General features: G+C 42.0%; 1 long non-coding RNA gene across 1 annotated transcript in view; it reads right to left on the bottom strand.

The window, feature by feature from the left end:
* Positions 1 to 373: 373 nt before the first annotated feature.
* The window catches only part of LOC137618222 (uncharacterized), a 28,274-nt gene continuing 4,880 nt past the window's right edge, over positions 374 to 23,767 (bottom strand). Inside the window, exons 2-3 of the long non-coding RNA XR_011039755.1 lie at positions 20,230 to 21,410; positions 374 to 6,349 (exon numbers count right to left, since the gene is read on the bottom strand). This is a non-coding gene — a long non-coding RNA (uncharacterized lncRNA). The remainder of the gene's footprint in view (positions 6,350 to 20,229; positions 21,411 to 23,767) is intronic.

The raw sequence follows: 23,767 nt of genomic DNA, 5'->3' as shown, positions 1-23,767 counted from the left end.
TTGGGGTGGAACACTTTTTATTATGTCTTTGTCCTCTGTTTATTATGTTTTGTAATTTCTTAAGTTGCCCTTAGATAAACTGTGGTAGATGGAGTTACAGTAGTTAACCCTGGCAATAACACAGTTTATCACAAGTTTATTCACAGAATGTTCATTCAGGCTCTTCTTTATAAAAGCAATGATAGCCAGCAGTTTTTACAACATTATCTATTTCGACATTGAAAGACAAACTACAGCCAAGAGAAGCCAAGCTATTGTATGTCGTATCTAGTGAAATTTCCATAAGAAAGTGCTATTGATACTATTGTTATAACATTATTACTCATCCATTTCAATAGTAAGGTCATCTATAAAAAAAGCACAATATTCCGGCAGTTTTTATTAAAAAAAAAAACTACAATAATAACTAATCCTTTAATTCTAGCATAATTTGCATATGATGTAGTATTATATTCTTTATTTAGCATGAGAAGGTACGTTAGTAATTTAAACATAAGCTGAAATTAATATCTTTCCCATATACGTCGCATTTTAATTCGAATTATTATAAAAATAAACCTATCGATACGGGCAAATTATTTTTTACTTACGTTATACCTATTTTACCGAGTGGCTAGATTAACGTTTTCTTCAATTGTTAGGTATAACTCCTTTAAACTTCAATTCCTGTATCGGATCACGTATTTAAGTAATATTTTGAATAGATTATTTTCATTATAAGACAAATACTATCTAATATATAAATATATGATGCAAAAATATAGTGAAAATAGCAATAAAGACACATAAAAGGCCAATAATAATTTTATATAAAGCGAAAACAGTCCGCTAAATACTTTGATTTTCGAAGCAAAACATACCCCCCACGTCATCTATTGAGTACTAAGACAACTAAAATTAGTTTCCTTTGATGCCAACAGATGGCCTCAGTGTTCACTTTTTTATGTTCCTATAAGTGAAAACTTTGTAATATTTCGTAAATATCTTGACTTCCTGACCCTTTAAAAAGAAAATAGAACTATTTACATATAAATAAATTAATAGAGAGCATTCTGACACTGATTAAAGACGATAAAATTCCTCAGTTTCGATAAAATTAACGAAAATAACCAACTATGAATACTTCGCCTCAAAGCCTATCGTCAAAATTGGTTCCGATAGTGGCCAACAGATGGCCTCAGCGTTCACTTTTTTTTTATTTTTGTATTGAAAAAAATTGGTAATTTTTCGTAAATATCTCAATTTTCCGACCATTTAAAAAGAAAATAGGCTTAACTGCATATAAATGAATTAACAGAGAGCAATATGATTGTAATGAAAGACAAGAAAATGCCTCGTTTTTAATGAAATTAAGGAAATAATGTAGTATTGAAGTTACGTGTCTAAAAGCTATCGTCAAAATTATTTCCAATAGTGATCAATAGATGGCCTCAGCGTTCACTTTTTTATTTTCTAATAGTGAAAAATTAGTAATATTTCGTAAATATCTCAACTTCCCGACCATTTACAAAGAAAATAAGGCTTCATATATATAATATACTTAATAGAGAACATTCTGACACTAATCAAAGGCAAGAACATGCTTCATTTTTAATCAAATTAAGCAAACAACCGTACCCTTCCAACTTCATCGCCAAAAAGTGGAGGGGAAAAATTAATTTCCTTGAAATTTCGATTTGAAATATACTGCAGAAGGGAAATAATATTTGGTGTACGATTTTATTATTAATTACAGGCAGAGGTATGCTTTATTTATTATGGATTTAGAAAAGGCGCATTGTATATACTTTATCGAAATAATTTTTACAGCCCCAGTTTCTTTTTTTCGCCAATAGGTGGCTACACTGTCGCAGGTATCATAAAGTACACTTAAGATAAGAATCCCTGTATTTATTTTTTTGTCAATATGTCGCTATGGTGTTAGCGGTACGTATGCCATTAGTGCAATTTATTTAATTTTCTCTCCAAAAAGTTAGTAAAATCTCCAAGATTACCATGAAACAAATGTATAAATAAAATTTAATACATTATATTTAAGAAAAGATTCAGAAATGCTGTACAGGACTCAAAGACATATTTAGGCACATTCTGCTACAGCGACCATGTGCTGGTGGCAACACTACTAAGGGTACAAGTAAAGAGATTGATAAAAAGAAAAGTAGAAGAAAGTTCAAAATTCCTAGTAAAACACCAACAACTAAAAGAATTAGCTTTCATGGAATTGGAGTGTCAAACACGTATGAAGTACTGAATAGAGAAGAACCACTGGAGGAGTTGGAGGAGGAGGAGGAGAGACTGGAGAATCTTACAAACAACCCTAAAAGAACCAACTAAAGATCTAGTACCCAAACAGATAAGACGACGTCAGAATTGGATGACTGAAGTCATACTTGATGAGATGAAAGAAAGAAGCAGCCACAGAGAAAGAAACCCTCAAAGATATGAGGAACTAGACTTAGAAATCAGACTAGAATGTAAAAGAGCAAGGGAAAACTGGACCAATGAACAGTGTGAAGTAGAGGAATTGGAAGGATATCATAGGTATGAGAGTATGCACAAGAAAGTAAGAGAAGTGATAGGAAGAAAGTAAGAGACAAGAGGGAACGTGATTAAGAATGGAGATAGATGATGTTCTGAAACGTTGGGATGAATATGTGAAGGATCTTTTTGAAGATGATAAAGGCGGTAGACCTAGGTCACATATACCAATGAACGGCCCAGAATTACAAGAAGAGGAGATAATAAGTGTATTGATGAAGTTCAAGAAAGGAAAAAGCCCTGGCTATGATGGGGTAACAACAGAAATGTTACTGGAAAGTAGGAATACGAATTAAGAAAAATTGTAAAATATATTCCAAAGGAGATGTACAGGTCCATCTTCATTGCTATCCCTAAGGAACCAAATGGTGCAGTCTACACTGGAATATCAGCTTAATGAGCATAATGGGATACAAATAATATTAATAGTAGTATTAAGTAGAATAAAAAAGTAAAATAAAATCAAAAGTTGCAGAAGAACTTTATGGATTTACAGAAGGGAAAGGTACCAGAAATACAATGTTCATCATGCACGTGTTAACAGAGAGGACAATTGGGATACAGAAAAGATGTTATTGTGTTTTTTATAGACTATGAAAAGGCATTTGATTAAAGTTAGACACTTCTAAGTTAAGAGTTTAGATATTGACAGCAAGGACATTCGTCTAATTTACCAACCTTTATTGGAATCAGAAATAGCAGTTAATATCGATAATTAAACAAAAGCTTGAAAAATATAATAAATGGAGCTGAATTATGGTTTTACAGGAGAAATGTTGAAGATTCCATGCACTGAGAGAGTAACAAATGGGGAAGTATTTAGAAGAGTGAATCAATAGAAATCACTTTTAGTAGTGATAAGGAGGAAGCAATTGGAATTTCTGGGAAAAGAGAAAAAATATAAATTTATTTTTGCCTTACGGGTAAGAGAAGGGAGAAGAGCAAGAGGCCGGCAAAGGAAAATTTTTCTGGATAGCTTACTGGAGTATGTTAATGAGAATGTAACAGCTCGACAATTTATACAGAGAGCTAGAGACAGAACCAGCTGGAGGCAATTGACAGCCCACGACGAAGATATGGCACCTTGTTACCCAAGGTAAGGTGAGGTGCTTATAGCGTTACCTTAATTATAAAGTAAAAACACAATCATCACCCATAGTTGCTTATTTTTACTGTTTTCAAATTCTTGATTCTTTCATTCTACCCCTAAGCAAATGGTTTTCGCATAAAAAAGTTTGTATATTTATCTCCTAGTAACTACGTAATTAGGAAATGATTATAACCTTTTATTGTTAATGTTTCAATAGTCTATGAAAGTGTAGACATCGGTGGCATAAGTCAACAATTACTTTTAGAGGTCCTTCCATTGGCCCACATCTAGTCAACCAAGATAGTCCCTTGGTCGAATTTTTTCTTCACATTAATTTTTTTTATATTAAGATTTCATGCACCACTCCAATTTTGTGGTAATTTTTTTCATTTACTCTTCAGTATAGGCCTTGATTTTGTATCATTCTAGTTTTTATGGCGACAATTCCACAACCTTGAGTTGATTAGTATTTCTGCAACTTGATTCCAATAATCCACTGTCGTCCAAACTAGAACGTGTAGTTGTTAAGATAGTGTTGTACACAGAGTAACCAAGTTGTTGTCGAAACAGAATAAGAATATGTGAAGGCAGAAACAAGAACCTCAATGCTGGAAATGGAAGTGATATGAGCTTCGAAATCAAGAAACAACAGTTTCTATGAATACCAAGAGCTGTGATGAGACAGGCACAGACACTGAAGCAGAAAGGACATTCCCAGGATACGAAATTTGAGTCAGTCAATATCATCATTTGTAGAGGACTCAAGTACCAATCGACCACAAAGGGAGGGACACAAAAAGTAACAATGAACTTCATTGGCCTTAAATTCTTCAAAAGAGTCATAGATGACATCAATACAGTAAACGGCAAAGGAATGTTTAAAAAGAAATGAGTATTCAATCAGAAAAACTTAAGATATTTTCATTTATGAAAAGTACACAAATAGAAATGTTAGCATAAAATAGTAGCTGGAGAGTGGTACTGTTTTTGAACAGTACCATTCTCCAGGAGGGGTAAATATCTCCAGGAGGAAATTCTTTCATAATAGAAATGGCAGATTTTCTCTTATGTTTTGCCATTAGAAGAAAGGATGGAAAGTATGTCAATTGGTTTTAGGTGGAGGATAATACAGTATTTACCAAAATTTGAAATATTTCAGTGAAATATAAAGCACAACGGAAAATATAGCAGATGCAAGAAGGAATGCATGCCAAGAAGAATGTTCCTTCTTACAAAAGGAAAACTTAACTGCGGAATGTTGGAAGAGTTGGGAGAATAAACTAAACTAAAAAAACTACAGCATATAGAAATAAAGGCAACAATATAAGAATACTAGAGACAACAACAAAAAGAATAAAATGCAGGAGAAGCTGACCCCTTATCGGATAAGAATCTGGGTCGTTTATTGGGTGAGCCAGGCATGAAGAGAGCCATTGGGAACTAGGAACTAAGAAACACTTGGAAGTATCTCTTAGGATATATTCTCGTTTTAACTGATCCATCTGTTGTTGTATATAACTGGAATATTGGCTGTCACACTTTTTTTTTTGTTTCTTTCTCATCGGCAGCAAAAATGGATTTATTATTCCAACAAAGGTTTTCAAACCTTTTAATATTTTTTTTTTCAACACGAGTAAAAATAGTTCTGCTTTCTACACTACCGGAATTTATAAAATCAGACGTGTTTTCATTTGTTTTTGGGACTTTTTTTGGACTTGAGAAAGTTGCGTGATAACTGGTGAAGAACTTGCAAAAATAGTTATATATAGAAATCAAAACTTACTTCAATGTGGAATATTTAGCCTTAATTTTTCTTGAATATATTGAACATATACTTCCCCAGTATGCCTCCTGATTTAACGTTTCTTAATAGTTTAATAAATAAGATACACATACTTAAATACAAGACAAAATTCCAGTATAAACTTTTGTCAGAATAGACTAATATACATTTGGTAGACAAAGTCCAACTTTAAGCTAATCTCATGTTTGTAAAGACAGGACATTGTGACATCTTATATAAAATGAATGAATACTAACTTAACAGAGTATTTTATGCTAATTGACTTTTAAAATTACACTTATGAAAAATCCGAGATTAAAAAGTAATGTGTATTTTTCCTAATTATACAAACATTTAATAGAATTTAGGTTTGCATTTGTGTAGGAACAAACATGGAACTCATCGATGAGTTTATCTTTTTTTTTAATAAAAACGATTACTATATTACAAAATGTGTAACCTTAAACGTACTTCGTTTGAATAAGATGAACAAACTAAACTTCGTGCGAATTATACTAGGCAAGGGGAAGTTTATGGTAAAAACTCTACCTCTGTTTGTAATCAAACCACACTATGCTGGTATTTCCCTTCAGGGCATTTTTTGAGCAACCCAACATTTTGCCACAATGCAAGAAAGTTGAATGAGGAGTTATTTCAACCTCATAAAAAACACTTGAAAAATCCTTTCAATCTAAGTTTTAGCATCAAAATATCGTTAATGGATATTTTTTAAGGGCTAGACAAGACATCAATGAGCTCTGTTTATACTATCGATCTTCTCATATGCTTTCAGGGCAAGAAAGTAAATGATACACATCCTTACCATTTACAACAGTATTGGGAAACTGCATCCTGGAGTTGTCAGAGAAAATTCGAGGGAATATTTGAGTTGTTCTACATTGAATTTGACTGATCCATCGTTCGTTGCCTCCAGGGACCTGGGGAACAAAAGATCATTAGTACAATGTTGGATAGTTCTTACCCTTAGTTATGTACAGTATAATCTGAACAAAAGATCATTAGTACAATGTTGGATAGTTCTTACCCTTAGTTATGTACAGTATAATCTATGTTCAAAGCAAGAAAAAATATAGGCCTATAGTACAGCAAACCAACTATAGGGCCGAGTGGATATGATACTTAGCAAAGAGGAAAAAAAATATTTATCCATCAACAATTATAACTATTCTACCTTAATAACTAATGCAATGTCATTCCTCAAAGAAAATCAAGACTATATAATAATATAGTAGAAATTAACCATCAAATTTGTACCAGCAAAATAGGAACAGAACTTTCCAAGCTATTTGTTTTTACTATTAATAGTTTCGTGTACATCCCGGATGCCTGGAGCCTACACGTACCTAGCTGCAGATATTCTATAATACTTCAAAAAAAAAAACTTCATAAAATTTTGGTAAGTAATGCTTTTGAAATATCCCTCTTTACTGTGTGTATACAAATGTTGAGAAAAAGACAGTAATTTATACTTTTCTTTTAAATGGACATGACATTCTTCTAAGAAAACCAAGTATTCATTAATTTTTTCCTTAATTAATAGTGGGGCTCTGTATTGACTAAGCTTAATTCTTGTATTAGGCAAAGAGAGAGAGAGAGAGAGAGAGAGAGAGAGAGAGAGAGAGAGAGAGAGAGAGAGAGAGAGAGAGAGAAGGTGGTCTAGTGAATTTAAATGGCCATGCAAAGTGAAGAGAACTGTACAGCACGTGTTTCATACACTCTTGTACACTGCAAAAGTTTTGCTTTTTTGTATATCACTCGCTCTTCCTTGCATTGATAATAGACCAACCTGTGTAAGCATGGTAGTTCATGTTTTATTTTGTTTGAATGTTTGTGATATTCTTGTTCATAAGTTCTTGTATATAATCTTGATTTCTGTTTAATAAAGTTTAGTTACATGATGATACTGCCCTCTGACCCTGACTTTCCTATTAACGCCACACCCATGAAACTACCACCCTTCGCCAGTACAGAGGCATTCGCAGGTTTTCATTCCACGAAGTCCAGTTCCACATCAAGGGCGTGACTCGCTCAAGCTTCAAAGCAGACTACTGTATGTCCTCGTGGCGATCCCTGAGGACACTTTCCCGGAAATCTTTGATTAGCTTTGCGAACAAAGAGACACCACAATAACATAAGACGCCCTCAAAGCATACCTTCTGGAGTAGTACTCGCCATTGCAAGCCACCGTATAGCCAAGCTTTTTCAGCTTTCGCAACAACCATTGGGGGACCAAAAGGCTTTGCTTGCCCTCCGGGAAATTACCAGCATCGCTCGCCTACAACCTTCCGCAAACAACTCTCCTTGTGAGGTAAACCTACTTCGTACCTTTTGGGTATGACACTAACCTGAACCTGTATGCTCTGCCATCCTCAATGTGGATACTTTGCCCATGAAGGATCTGATGACTAAAACTAATGCCCTTATGGACAGCCACTTCACTACCTTCAAGACCTCCATCAATGCCTCCACTCCTGACGAAGAGGACAACAATTCAACATCAACTAAAGCTGACGTGAATGCAGTAGGACACAGACGCCCACTCGGAGATGTGCCGGAGTGGTGACAAAGCCGCTTACCACCCACATATGCCACCACTCGCCCACACCCCAACCAACGATCTCTACAGCCACTTCCTGACATCAATCGGCTACAGTTATGCTACTACCACTCAAGATTCAGGGCTGCAGTGAAGAGATGTGCGAGCTGTTGTCAGTGGCCAAATAATGTGTAAGTAGGCAATCGCTGGTGGTGGTGGCCTCCCCTGTCCCTAACCTTTTCTTTTTACATGATTCAGGTACGGGTGTGCGATTTTTGGTAGACATTGGTGCTTGCGTCTCTCCTGCCAAGGCCACTTTCCATGACATGGCGTAGTCTGTCTAAGCCTGTCGACCTCCACCTGGTAACTGCCAATGGATCTGCAATACCCACAGGTATTGGAATTTCACATTATCGTTTGGAAGTGCCAAATAACATTGGACGTTTCTCGTTGCTGATATCACATTGCTAATCCTCAGTGCGGATTTCCTCTCCCATTTCCACCTCCTGGTTGATATTGCTCGCTGATGGTTAGTTGACGTAGATTCTTACTCATTGACACCTTTTCAACCCTTCCCCTCCGACCTTGCTCTCCATATCAGTGCACCAAGGAGGCCTATGTCCACTTCCTCACATTGTATCTGGAAGTCTTCCATCCAGAACTTCGCCAAACATCCATGGTTCCTGCCAAACATGACAAATTCGTAGATAATTTGTATTTTTCCTAACCATACAAAACTTAGCTATTTAAATAGGGTATTACTTTCGGCGTAGCTGAAATGACGAGCCATTAGATTTTTAACGAGGGTTAACTATCCCCTCGCTAGCTAGCGGGGGGTAGGGGAGGGGTAGCTAGCTACCCCTTCCCCCTCCCACACCGGTGAACTGATTCACTTCGCTTAGAGGTAGGACTTCACGGGGGACAGGGCTAGCGGGCAAATATGATTAAATAGCTAAGGTTTGAGTGGTAAGGAAAAATACATTGTTCCGTAACTGAAATACAAAACACGCTATTTAAATAGGGTGACTTAACCTTTAGGAAGGGTGGTAAGTCCCAGCCTTACTGGATTTGGCTTTGCCCGGGGGCTCAGAATCCGAGTGTGTAGCACTCGAGATGAGGAGTCCCTGCACCTCGCAAATCCCTTGCTCTGCATGGAACATGCGGCCTACGTAAGCTTGTGTGTGAAGGAATGAAGTGTGACTCGTCCTAGGAAGCTTACCTGGAATCCTTTAAATGGAATTCTAGGATAGGACGTTCCCAATACCACCTCGTCAGGGTATGGGGGACGTGACAGTATTATCTTAATACTAGGAACACAAGGAAGCATGGTTTACCTGCAGTGGTTTGAGGTCAGCTGTGCAGAGAACCCAGGAAGCTGCTTTCCCCAAGAGAGGGGAGGATGAAGAAAAGAGTAAGGGCCAGGCATACTTTTTCATTCACGCAACCTAAAACCGGGTAACAATGCCCTCAACCTTCTGCTACTTGTCCATTAAGGAGCCTGAGGTTTAGACCAGCTGTTGTGCAGCCACCACAGGGCCGATAGAGAACGTATCGAGCCTCCTGTGGGTCACGTCCTGCAGGCAGTAGGCTGTGAAGGTCGTTTGACGCTTCCAGACCCCAGCTTGTAGAACCTGCGTCACTGAGTACTTTCTCTTGAATGCCAGGGACGTAGCGATGCCTCTGACATCGTGAGCTCTAGGGCGACGTGACGGAGGAGGGTCTGGATTCAGGGAATGGTGGATGACCCTGCGAATCCATGCTGAGATGGTGTTCTTAGTGACCCTCCTCTTCGTCCATCCTGTGCTCACAAACAATGCTAGCACTCAAGGACGGGCTGCAGCTGTTCTCTTAAGATAGAGCCTCAGACTCCTCACTGGGCACAGTAGGAGATGGTCTGGGTCATCTGTTACAGAACGGAGATTCGAAATCCGGAAGGAGTCGAACCGTGGGTCCGGAATCCCAGGATTTTGAGTCTTAGCCACGAACTCAGGGACGAACCCGAACGTTATCTCCCCCCATCCCCTTGAATGGGCGACGTCGTACGAGAGACCATGAAGTTCGCTGACTCGCTTGGCCAAGGCCAATGCGAGTAGGAACACCGTCTTCCAAGTCAGGTGACGATCAGAAGCCTGGCGTAATGGTTCGAACGGAGGTCTCTTAAGAGACCTGAGGACTCGAACCACGTTCCATGGAGGAGGTCTCACTTCCGACTGAGGGCAGGTAATCTCGTAGTTTCGTATGAGTAGAGAAAGTTCCAGCGAGGAGGAAATGTCCATTCCTTTCAGCCTGAAGGCTAGGCTTAAGGCTGAGCAATAGCCTTTCACTGCCCTTCCACGACACCAACCAAAGAAGACTCTCCACTTCGCCTGGTAGACCCCTGCGGATGACTTTCGCAGGTGCCGAGACATCCTTTCCGCAACTTGTTGCGAAAACCCTCTCTCTGTGAGGAGATGCTGGATAGTCTCCAGGCGTGAAGCCGAAGCGATGCTACGGCTTTGTGGAAAATGTTGCAGTGTGGTTGCTTGAATAGCTCATGTCGTGGAGGAAGTTCTCTCGGGAGTTCCGTCAGGAGCTGCAGAAGGTCCGGGAACCACTCTGCATGATGCCATAGCGGAGCTATTTGAGTCATTGGCAGGTTGACTGATATTCTGGTCTTGTTGAGCACCCTTCTCATCAGACAGAACGGTGGGAAGGCGTAAACGTCGATGTTGTCCCACCGTTGTTGGAAGGCATCTTGCCAGAGTGCCTTGGGGTCCGGGACTGGGGAACAGTACAGCGGAAACTTGAAGTTCAAGGCTGTCGCGAACAGGTCCACCGTTGGGGAACCCCACAAAGTCAGGACTTTGTTGGCTACTGAGGATCCAAAGACCACTTGGTACTCACTATCTGCGATGCTCTGCTCAGACTGTCGGCGAGCACATTCCTTTTGCCTGGAATGAAGCGAGCCGATAGTGGAATCGAGTGGACTTCGGTCCATCTCAGTATCTCTACTGCAAGATGGGATAGCTGTTCTGAAAAGGTACCTCCCTGCTTGTTGATGTAAGCCACTACCGTGGTGTTGTCGCTCATCACCACCATGGAGTGACCCGCCAGGGTTTGTTGGAACTGTTGAAGTGCCCGATATACGGCCATCATCTCTAGCTGATTTATGTGGAGGCACTTTTCTGATTCTGACCATAGGCCTGAGGTCCTGTGGTTCAGAACGTGGGCCCCCCACCCTTATTTTGAAGCGTCCGAGAACAGCATCAAATCCGGGGGGGAGGACGAGAAGATCCACTCCCTTTTGGAGGTTTTCGTCGGTCACCCACCACTGAAGATCCGTCCGTTCCGCAGGACCCATAGGGACCAGAATGTCCGGGGAATCGTGGCCTTGATTTCACCGGGACTTGAGCCGCCATTGCAGGGATCTCATCCTGAGGCGGCCGTTTGGAACTAGATGGGCCAAGGAGGAAAGGTGACCTAGGAGACGTAACCACGATTGGGCTGGAAGCTCTTCTCGTCTGAGGAAAGGATCTGCGACCCTCCCCAGCCTTGCTATCCTGTTGTCTGATGGAAAGGCTTTGTGGAGATTGGTGTCCAATATCATACCTAGATATACCAGTCATTGAGATGGAAGCAGAGAAGACTTCTCGAGATTTACCATGATCCCTAGATCTTGGCAAATTCCCAGAAGCTTGTCTCGGTGTCGAAGAAGGGTCGATTCCGAGTCTGCTAGAATCAGCCAGTCATCTAGATAACGGAGGAGACAGATGCCGATCCTGTGTGCCTACGAAGAGATGAGGGTAAACACTCTGGTGAATACCTGGGGTGCTGTGGAGAGACCGAAACATAGCACCTTGAATTGGTAGATCTTGTTGTCTAGGCTGAATCTTAAGTACTTCCTGGAAGACGGATGGATTGGGATCTGGAAGTACGCTTCCTTCAGATCCAGTGTACACATGAAGTCTTGCGGTCTTACTGCAAGTCTGACCGTGTCTTCTGTCTCCATGCTGAATGGAGTTTGTTTGACAAACTTGTTCAGAGCTGAGAGGTCGATGACTGGTCTCCAGCCTCCAGACGCCTTCTTTACAAGAGAGAGTCGACTGAAGAAGCCTGGGGAGCCGTCGACGACCTCCTGGAGAGCATCCTTCTTCAGCATGGTCTCGACTTCTGCCAGTAGGGCTAGCCCCTTTGCCGATCCCATGGCATAGGAGCTCAACGACACTGGATTCGCTGTCAGGGGAGGAAGAGATGTTATGAACGGGACGCGATATCCCTGACTGATCACGGAGATTGTCCAGGAATCGGCCGCGAGTTGCTGCCACCTGAATACGCAACTTTTAAGGCATCCCCCCACTGGTGGACATGCAGGGCAATTGCCAATCCCAGCGTTTACGGCCTCGGCCGCTCCCTCTAGGATTCTTGCCTCCCCTGGAGGACTTTTTGCCCTTCTTGTCTGACAGGAAAGGGCTGCTGCTTGGACACCGTCGTCTTTGCTGCCGCTGCCGGTTTCGTCGTCTTAGACTGGCGAGGTTGTTGAGGTGCTGGAGGTTTGTAGGGCTTTGTTGTAAGAGCCTCGTCGTCTTAGACTGGCGAGGTTGTTGAGGTGCTGGAGGTTTGTAGGGCTTTGTTGTAAGAGCCCTTTGGAGAAGAGAATCCTGGTTCGACTTTCTCCACCTCTCAGCTGCCTGTTCCACATCCTTGGGCTCAAACAAACTCTTTCCCAGGAGGGAAGTGTGTCTGAGCTTGCAGACATCCACGGCTGGTACCTTCGAGTGGAACCTCTCGGTCACTGCATCACGTTGCTTCAGGATCGAGTTTGCCCACAAGTTCGAGACTTGGTGGGCCAGAAACTCAATGGTGCGCGTGCCCAAAAGGAGGAAGGTCTCCAAGGCCTTCCTGGTGCTCTCCTTGTACAGATCCTCGGATCGCAGCAGGATGCCCAGAGACCCCAGCCAGACATCCAGCCACGAAGTGGCCTGCATGGCCCACTTTGCGACCTTCTCCTGACTCAGGATCTCTGTTGCCGAAAGTGTCACTTGCCGGCTGGAGAGTCTCTCAAGAGAGACTCCCCTGGCAAGCTCTTCCACAGAGTGGTGGAGTGGAAGAGCTAAACAAGACTCCTCCATGATCTGTTGGACACGAGGAGGTGGGAGGAGCTTGTTGCCAGCAGTGGAACGGCTAGAGGAGGCAAGCTTGGAGAGCTGGCCCTCAACCTTATCCCTGGCACTCTTCACCCCTTGGGACCAAGGCAAAGCCGCACTGGGCTTAGTGGGTTTCTGAGTGCCAAAGACTCGGTCCAGGACCGTGTCCTTGCCCTCACGAGGGGCGATCTCTGGGTCCTTGAACCCGTTGAGATGCCTCATCAGAGTCAAGACTTGCCAGAAGGCATGTTCTGACTCTTGCTGCTCTCCTCTTGGTGAACTGGCAGCAAAGTCTCCTGTCCCCAGATGCTCTACTTGGGGGGACACGTGGACGTTCTCCTGGGGTATCGCTGGCTCTGGTCGAATCCTGGAAGAAGACTTCGGGATAGTCTTCGAATCCTTGGGTTCCCTTCTAGGAGGGATGCAGAACTCCAGCAACGAAGTCTGAGGGCTCCTCTCCGCCCCAACATGGGACGATTCTCCTACTCGTGGTGGGGTCTCTCCCATTGGTGCGGTGGGAGAAGATCTCACCTGGGTAGATTCTCCTGAGGACGGAAAAGCTTCGTCCACAGGAGAAGGAGAAAACGTCGTGGGGGGGGGGGGGGGGGGTGAGGAGCCTTCCTTACGGACTTCTTAGGTGCCAGTTTGACCCTGGGAGAAGTCACCACGATCTCTACTCCTCTCTTCTTCTTCAGTGGGGTCGGAGCTGCCATTGGTTTGAGACCCAAATCAGCGAAGGTAGGCTTAACAGCCTGGACGACAGCTCTGATAAGGGACCCAAACCATGGCTGCTTACTGACAGACGCAGTGTCAGAGACTCCTGCTGGAGGGAAGGTGATCGGGCGATCCTTCGGAGTAGATACCATAGGGCCTGCCTGAAAAGAAAGGGAAGAAGATTGGTGCCTAGACCTCTCTGAAGACCTCCCCTCCTCCTACGAGCGCGCTGTTCTGAGCTTGCGGGGGGGGGGGGGGGGGGGACCGTGAAAAAGATGACCCGACTGTTCTCGCTCCAGAAGACTCGCTAGGAAGCTCGCGTTGCGAAACCCGGAGAGAATCGCACTTGGGCTCGCGCTGGTGCTCGCACGATGGAACAATCCCAGGTTCGTGCGGGGGCGAAAGTTTGCGCACGTGTGCGTGGGCGCTCGGGCGTGAAGGCGCGTGGGCGTGAAGGTGCGTGGGCGCGCGGGTGAGGGTGCGCGTGGGCGCGCAGGCGAGGGCGCACGGGCGAGTGCTGGCGACCAGGAGAATGACAGCGCGTAGGCGAACGACGGAGCGTAGGCGAGCGACGGAGCGCAGGCGAGCGATGGCGCACAGGAGAGCGATGGCGCGGAGGGCGAGCAGGTGAGCGACTGCGCACAGGTGAGGTTGCACGTGGGCGTGCAGGTGATCTTCTGCGAGCAGGCTCGTGGGCGCGTGGGCGTGCTGGAGAGTGATGACGCGCAGGCGATGGGGCGCGCGGACACGCCGGAGATCGCTGGCGTGCAGGTGCGCGATCTGGAGAAGACAGATGGGGGGCAGGATCAGCAGGCTTAGAAGCGCGTGAAGGAGACTGCTCGTGGGCGCGTGGGCGCATCGTATCCCGTCCACCTCTGGAAGTGCGCACGGTAGGAGCTGGAACCTGTGGGCGCGAAGGTGACTGAGCACGATGGCGCGTAGGCGAGGGTTGACGAGAGGGCGAGTTCTGAGGGCACGCAGGTGAACGCTGGCGAGAAGGAGAAGGATGAGGCTTCCTTCCTACGCCCAGATCCGAAGATCATGGGCACGCGGGTGAGCGATGGCGCGTAGTTACGCGTTAGCGCGCAGGGGAAGTTCGCTGGCGAGCTGGAGATCGTGGGCGCGCAGGAGATCGTGGGCGTGTAGGGCGCGTATCAGGATCAGGGCGCGCAGATGTGCGCTGGCGAGGAGGAGATCGCTGGCGTACAGGAGATCGCTTGCGAGTAGGAGAGCACTGGCGAGCAGGAGATCGATGGCAAGCAGGAGCGCGCTGACATGTCGACTCTGCCATAGGAGATTGCTGGCGCGATGTTTCCGGCACAGGATGACACTCAGCAACAGCAGGAACAGGAGAAGGCTTGCGCGTAGCTGCGCGCGAGCGTGCAGGAGAATGTGGGCACACAGGTAAAACCTGGCACTTAAGGGACTTGCTCACATTGTGAGACAAGCCCTTTTGCACCGAAGGGACCGGTTCCCGTTGGATAACGGGGTGCGAGGGCGCCCACTGCGCATCAGCTGCCACTAACGGTGAAGGAGTGTTAGCAGGTCTGGCAGGCATAGGAGATCGCGAACGATCTGCAGAGAGGTCCAGAGATGCGGCAGCAACGGTCGACTCATGACAAGGAGGATCCTCTGTGGGGGACGGCGAGGGCGAGGAGCCGAAGAGGCGTCTCCTAACTCCCTTGTGGGGAGAAGAAAGACCTCTACGGCAAAGAGGGCGGCGAGCCTTGTGACGGATAAGTCCTCTGGGAGCAGGAACACCATCGTTGGTCCTCCGGAGAGGAGTCTCTGTCAGTGAACTCCCCCGAGGGGGAGAATCACCTGCAGGAGAGACCGTTGGGCTCAGCTCCTCCCTCGAAGGATGTTCGGAGGGGGGAACTGAGCCTTCAGCAACATCAGCACCCAAGGCAGGGGTTTGACCCGACCCATCGGAATCCTCTGCCACAACAACGTCGGCGATAGACAGAGGGTCAACCTCCGCTATCACCGGCGACTGTTTGACAGCTGCTCCCAACTGGATCAAGTCAAACAGGGCTTCCCTGGAGGGAGAACCCTTAAGCCCCAAGGAAGCCTAAAGCTGTAATAAATCATCATTATAAACAGAAGCAGAAACAGATAAATCCTCCCCCGGAGGAGGAAGAGGAGCTGCCTATCTATGGGAGGCAACTCCCCTTCCCGAACCCCGAGGTCGGAAAACAGAAGAACGGCCTACGCTACCACTCGACGGCCTCTCACGAGAGACCGATCGAGCGGGAGCTTCGGAGGAGGATCGGGCAATGGAAGAAGAGTCCTTGGAATTTTCCTTCTTCAAGGAAACCCTTGAAACAGAAAGATCCCGCTTAGACTTCTTCCGTCGCCGGGAAAACCTCTCCCACAAGGAGGTAGACCACTCCCTGCACTCACTGCACACCTTATCCTTATCACACCGTTGACCTCTGCAGAACGGACACAAGGTGTGAGGGTCCTTCTCGACCGCCGACATATAAGTCCCACAAGGGCGGTCGGGTAAACCAGGGCATTTCCGCATGATAAGGAGAGAGGCCAACTTCCAAACACACAAACTGAAAGAGAAAGCAAAAAAGATTAAGGCTGTCAATGCGAGGGTGAGAGCAGACACGTCTGACCATCACCCGAACCAAAAGTGAAGTGGATCAGTTCAACGGTGTGTGAGGGGGGAGGGGTAGCTAGCTACCCCTCCCCTACCCCCCGCTAACAAGCGAGGGGGTAGTTAACCCTCATTAAAAATCTAATGGCTCGTCATTTCAGTTACGCCGAAAGTAATACCCTATTTAAATAGCGTGGTTTGTATTTCGGTTACGGAAAAAACTGTATTTATCACCATATCAAGATGACGGGGCCCCCAGTATTTGCCAGATTCAGGTATCTGGCACTAGATTGTTTTGCAGCCGGTAAACAAACATTCACCTTTACACATCATCCTGAAGAAAGATGGCTCCCTGCATCCATATGGGGATTATATGCACCTGAACATGCAGAAAGGTCTGGATCACTAATCCCTCCCAAACATTGCTGACCTGACCTACTTGCACAAAGAGAAGGTTTTCTTAATGCTTGACCTCCTGAAGGGGTATTATCAGGTGCCTATGAACCCAGAAGACATCTCAAAGACTGCATCACCACACCCTTTGGTATATACACCTCCAATTACTCCTGGTATGGCCTTTGTAATGCTGGGGGCACTTTTCAATGCCTCATGGATGGCATCTTAAGGGACCTACCCTTCTGTGTATGTTACATGGACAACAGACATGTGTTCTCTTCTCCAAAGAGGAACACTTCCATCACCTAAGCATCGTGTTTAACCTCCTAAAACAAAACAGCCTTGTAGTCTGGTACAACAAGTGTACCTTTGGCGCCAACGAAGTATTGTCTTAGGGCACCGCATCACTCCTGAAGGAGTCCAGATCCTCCCTGAGAATGTTGCAACCGTTCGAACTTCCCCACGCCCTAAACCATCAAAGCACTGTAAGAATTCTTGGGCATTATCAACTATTATCATCGCTTCCTGTCAGCTATCACTGCTACTCTTGCCCCCCTCTAAGCCTCACTCAAAGGCAAGCCAAAAGACCTAAAGCGGGATCCCCTTCAAGAAGCAGCCTTCTGCAACGCTTTAGAGAATGCCCTAACCACTGGTGCTCTTACTTTACCCGTGCCACATGTCCCTCTCCTCTCTACCGATGGCAGCGACGTTGCTATTGGTGTAGTACTCCATAGGCCTTCTTGAGTAGAAAACTATCCAAGGTGGAATCCGGCTACGCTACATTCGACCGAGAATTGCTGGAAGTGCACTTGGCTGTCCGACATTTTCGCTACTTCTGAGAAGGTACACCCTTCGTCATTCGCACGGACCATAGGCCTCTGGTGTATGTCTTCACTTGACGGTCTGATGCCTGGTCTGTCCGTCCATGCCGAAATCTCTCTGCCGTTGGTAAATATAATTGTACCCTTCAACATGTCCCCGGAAAAATTAATCCCATTGCCGACGCCCTGTCAAGAAACATATTAGCTGCCAATGACCTGGGACTAGATTACAATGCCTTGGCAGAAGCCAAACAAAAAGATCCATTGTACCAATGTACATAATGCATATCCCTCCGTTGGGGAGACGTCTGCCTCAATGACTCCAAAGCCACTCTCCCCTGTGATGTCAGTACTGGTACACCACGACCATGGCCACCTGCTCTCATGCACCGACAGGAGATTGATTTCATTCACGGTGTTTCACATCCCTAGCGCTGATCCACTGCACAGCTACTGAAGATGAAGTTTATTTGGTATGGCATTACTATGGATGCTAAGGATTGGGGTCCATACCTGTACTTTATACCAAAATTCCAAAGTATATCCTCAACCTCAGTTGTTTTGCCCCCATTTATGTCGATGTACATTATTACCTGTTTGCCATCATTGACCGCTTCCCTCGTTGGCCTAAAGGCATTCCCATGGAAACTGCAACATCGACCTCATGTACATCTGCCTTACTCTCTCGGTGAATAGCGAGGTTCGGTATCCCTGAGCATATGACTTCTGACAGGGGTACCACTTTCACCTCTCATTTGTGGACATCATTAGCTAATCTCCTGGGCATTACCCTGCATCAGACAAATGCCTACAACCCTGCTGCCAATGGAATGGTTGAATGTTTTCATCGCACCCTCAAAGCAGCTTTGGGGTCCTGCTGCAATGACTCCAGCTAATTTACTCAGCTTCCCTGGGTCGTCCTGGGACTAGGAACCAGTCCTAAAGCTGCCCTGGTTGTCTTGACAGCTGAAATGATGTATGGCAGCCAGCTGGTCATCCCTGCCAAATTTTTTTTTGTCTACAGCCTCCTCTGATAATCTGCAGGGGCTACGTCCGTTTGTGGGAAAATTTAATCCATACCTCCAGGCTTACAAACCCCCAGCGAAGCAACACACACCAACAGATTTGCACTCTGCAACGCATGTTTTCCTGCGTAATTACACTAGCAAGCCACCTCTAACACCTCCTAACACACATCCTTTCCTCGTGATCCGTTGTACTCTGAAGGCTTTCTTAATTAACGTTCGTGGCAAAGAAGACTGGGTCTCCATTGATCACCTAAAACCTTCATATCTCCTGCGAGATGGTCCGCCTACAGTATGCCTCCCTAGAGCCGGCCAGCTTATTTCACATGTATGTCATTTTTAAAGGGGAGCCATGTAACCATATATGTTTCATACACGCTCTTACACTGTAACGGTTTTACTTTTTTGTCTTATCACTCGCTCTTCCCTGCAATGATAATAGAGCAACATGTGTAAGCATGGTAGCTCATATTTTATTTTGTTTGAATTTTTGTGACGTTTTTGTTCGTAATTCATGATATACTGCATAAGCTCGATGTCTGTTTAATAAAGTTTAATTGTCTTCACTTTGCCTCTCAGTTACAACCTAACGGCTTTCTCTACGGTACCATTCGAACACAAGACAAGGAAGCACTTGTAGAATAGGGGCCTTTGTCTAGCATATCTTGATTACCACAAATAAAAAATGATGATAATCCCAACTTCACCTTAGATAACTGGAGGTTATTTTCAGGTAGCGAAATAGTTATTTAACATTATAGCATCTTATCACTGAGCAATTGAATTTAGATGAAATGAAAGATCATTGAAAGAAAGTAAAGTTTAGCACAACCTCTCATTTTAGAACCATATCCACTACAGTACCATATCCACTACAGAACAAAGGCCTCAGACATGTTTTTCCACTTGGATCTGTTTATGGTCCACACCAACAAACTTTCTTAGTTCGTCAATCCATCGTCTTCTCTTCCTTCGCCTGCTTCTTTTACAATCTCTAGGATCCAGTCTATTATTCTTAATATTCATCAATTGTCTGTCATTCTCATTCTCAATCTAAATTCTCAAAAATTTCTTCTAATTATGCTGTGAATACTTTAAGAGAGATGGGGTCTCTTGTCTAACTCCTTTCTCAATTGGAATTTTCTCAATATCCTTATATAGTTTTAGGATTGCTGTACTTCCTGTATAAATATTTTCAGGTGGTCTAACATAAGATTCCTCTATTCCCTATTTTACAAGGGCTTTCATATATATATATATATATATATATATATATATATATATATATATAATATATATATATATATATATATATATATATATATATATATATATATATATATTTATATATATATATATATATATATATATATATATGCATATATATATGCATATATATATATATATATATATATATATATATATATATATGCATATATATAAATATGTGTATATATATATATATATATATATATATATATATATATATATATATATATATATATATATATAAGGTTAGACAAGGAAATGGATGTAAAATGTTGTGATTAACAAATGTTAAAAATGAATAAACTTACCTCCACATGAATATTTCCACATCAATGAAGGGGAACTATCACCTCAATACATTTCTCATTCAATTGTTTTACGGTCCCATACATTCGTTATATGCAAAATTTAAGCAAGATACATCTGTAGAAAGATACTGTATGAAGCCCCATCTTATTTGTCAAATCTGCTGAATCACAACACGCCGAAAAAATGGTTTTCTTTCGTCTTGACTTTATATAATCTTTTCTCCTTATGGAAATCAGCGACTTGAATCTTGGGATGCGTATTCGAATTCTTAGGAGTCCACTGTCCTCAACTCATCTTGTGTTAATCCAGTTGATCAGCCGTACATCATTATGAACAGGAAATCTCCTCTATAGCAAGTCGTTTCAATACCTCGAAAATGTCGATTCAATACAACCCAAGCTTCTGCATAAGCAAATCAAAGACGTGAAACTGATTTATTTTGAATCTGAAATCTACCTGCTTTTTCATATAGAGTCACTTTTGCGTAATATTAACACATGTTTATTACTGTAACATAAGATTTTTTTTTCTCAAGATTGGTATTTGTGATGTTCCTGTACTATACTTAAGCCTAACAAGGATATTTTTGTTGCTTATAAAAAAACTCGATAATTTGGAAGTTCAATAGCAAAATCAACATTATTTAAGGATTACTGAATTTCAATTAACTATAACTAGTAGGTTCTAAAAACCATAATGAATGAAGATGGAAATCACTCTACATTATGACTAGGCAGTTCGAAAGTTATGGGTGAGCCTAAGCTATCAATAAATCTGGATAAACAGACTTTTAAATACAATTTATTTCAAATGAATACAATAATTGGCGACTCTTTTTTGTAACATAAAAACAACTATCTATAAACCACGGTACGATGGTAAAAAAATAAAAACAACAAAGTTTTATACTTCAACCATTGTTGAAAATATCGTTCCCAGTTAAACCTTGCCTTGTTAAAAGAATATCGGCTTTAACTTCAAGTTTACCAGTCTGAGACAGAAAGATAGAATTATCGCATGCAGTGGCCTTAATCTTGCAAAATATTGAATTTACTTGTTAAATGGACGAAACTTAACGCTTAATAGCTTGATTAGGGTAACTTGAGTTGTACTGAATCTACTTTATAGTGTATTGAAAGGACTTGGATTGAAACTAATGTAGGTTGTGGCGATGCCTTGCCTGAAAAAGAAAATTTTCATTAATAAATGATTAGAAAATGGATAGATAAAATATTTTAATGATTTTACCTTTATGAAGCAACTGCCCCATATAATTACTTCTATTTTATAATAGAATTGTAAAATGTTTAAACATCTTTCATTAATGTTCACTGTAGCTATCAAAAATGGTTTATTGAACACGACTAGATTTACGCAGTAGACCCAAAAATATATTAGATTTGTTTATTATAGCACAGACTGAAAAGCAAGTACTATCAATATCTGCGTGGAACACTTTTAAATACATTTTGGTGGCCAGTATAACTAAGATTTAGCAGCTTTTACGGCAATAAAGGTATTTAATGTTAAGAAGTAAAGCGTACCTAAACATTTTTGTATAGAGACATTATTGATACATTCATTTCAAGACAATCCAGTCAATTATTCAGCACCATTTTGTTAGTATATTTCATAATCTTTGTAACAGAGCAGGAGTTCTTAAGCAACATTGTGAATTATTATTTTATAAAATTGTTAATCGTTGCCTTCACTTTAGATCTAAACCTTGAAGTGTAAGTCTTGCAGAGAAATTGAATTGAAATAGGTTGAATTCCACAGAAAACTAAATATATTTCAATTAAAGAGAAAATCTACATATTATCGAGTCGATTTATAGTAAAAAACTCAATAATGCAAGCGTATAAAAGTCCATATAAATTTCTCAACATTTTCTTTAACTGACAAAAACCAGTTTGTGTATTCAAATTTAAAAATGCGATACTTCCCAAAAGGTAAGTCATTTTTGAATACCTTAAGATACATTAAATCTTAATAATTATATCTCACGCTTATAAAAGTCCACGTAGTTGAAAAATTATATCCCGTGGTGATAGACATAAGTAGAGAGAGCTAATAAGAGGTCAGGTAAAACCAGGTAATAACCGAAACGTGTGAATTTAGACAAGGCCTTGACTCACTTAGCATTGTAACAATTGTAGCAATTAGACGAGGCTCTATAACAATTTAAGCATTTTTTTTAGGCTAATAAACGATATATTATTGAAATTTGTATTTGTTTCATATTAACAGTACAATGACAATACCTTCTTAATAATTTCCCATCGCGGTAAAGGGAACCAAAGTAAAAAGTGACCGAGTCTAACAAATTTGGCCAGGATCAGTTTTTACAGTACCCAGACATAAACCCTTATCTTTCAGATAGCCTGAAAGATACATTTTAGGTACAGAAACCTCTAAATATAAAGCTCTAAAAACTTTCAAGTATCAGAATACCTATTCATAAGGTCTTTTAAAGACCCAATTTAATCTCGTTCTCAAATGCATCAGTAATTGAAATACGTTACCAAGGGTGAAAAACTTAGTATAACTGCTTTTTAGGATATCAGTAACCTAGATACTAAAATCCAATAAAATGCATAGAATTAATTTATTAAATGCTACAAACAATCTGAAACTTTAAAACAATCTGAAAATTAGATTTCAAACTTATGCACTTAGCGTAACTTGACCCTTAGGTTTTAATGTTGATTGATTGATTGATTAGGAGTTATCTGGCATCCTGATATCTTCAATGTTGAACAAAATTAAGAGATTCCTTTACACGAATAGAAATAACCAATCAAACTCCATGTCCTTCTTCCATAACAATGCAGTGCCAATACTTCATTAGTCACGTGAAACCACCTCAAATCTATCCACCTCATTTCGGCTTCATATATAATTACCTAAACCAAGCTTAGCGTTGGCAATATTTATGAAAATTATTTTTTATTTTTATTTAGAAAAATATACATAAAAGAAGTATATTTTACCACTTAACCATTAATTTCACGGCAAATTTGATTTAATTAGAATATTACCTGGCATCTGTAACAAAATTCTAATATCCTAGCTTTTAGTAAATTTCAAAGTATCTAATTTTAGAGACCATACTTAATCCTGTATTTGTGTAATGGTTTATAATTGGCAGAGATAATATAAAAGTTATATTTGTTTAATTCATTATCGTATATTTCAATTATATTAAATCTAAAATAAAGCACTGAGCAAATTATTCACGTCCAATATAAATAAATTAATAACCAAATATTCACAATGGTACTTATTCATAAATTAATAAATGTGGTTTCATTAACAATGGTCACTTTTGCAACGTACTTCTGTTTGTACAGCTTGCCAAAGATTTCGTTGTTATACGGTTTTCAAGTATATACCGTCTTCCAGGCTTAAACTTATATAATTCACGTACTGTACATGCTTTAAGAAAAATACCTTTGTAAAAAAAAACTTAGGGAATTACAGATACCTTTACTTGCTAACTGTTTTAGGGCGATTAGAACAGAGCTATCTGTTTTC

Source organism: Palaemon carinicauda, chromosome 24, assembly GCF_036898095.1.
Source record: "Palaemon carinicauda isolate YSFRI2023 chromosome 24, ASM3689809v2, whole genome shotgun sequence".
Classification (NCBI taxonomy): domain Eukaryota; kingdom Metazoa; phylum Arthropoda; class Malacostraca; order Decapoda; family Palaemonidae; genus Palaemon; species Palaemon carinicauda.
This window is presented reverse-complemented; position numbering and strand designations above follow the sequence as displayed.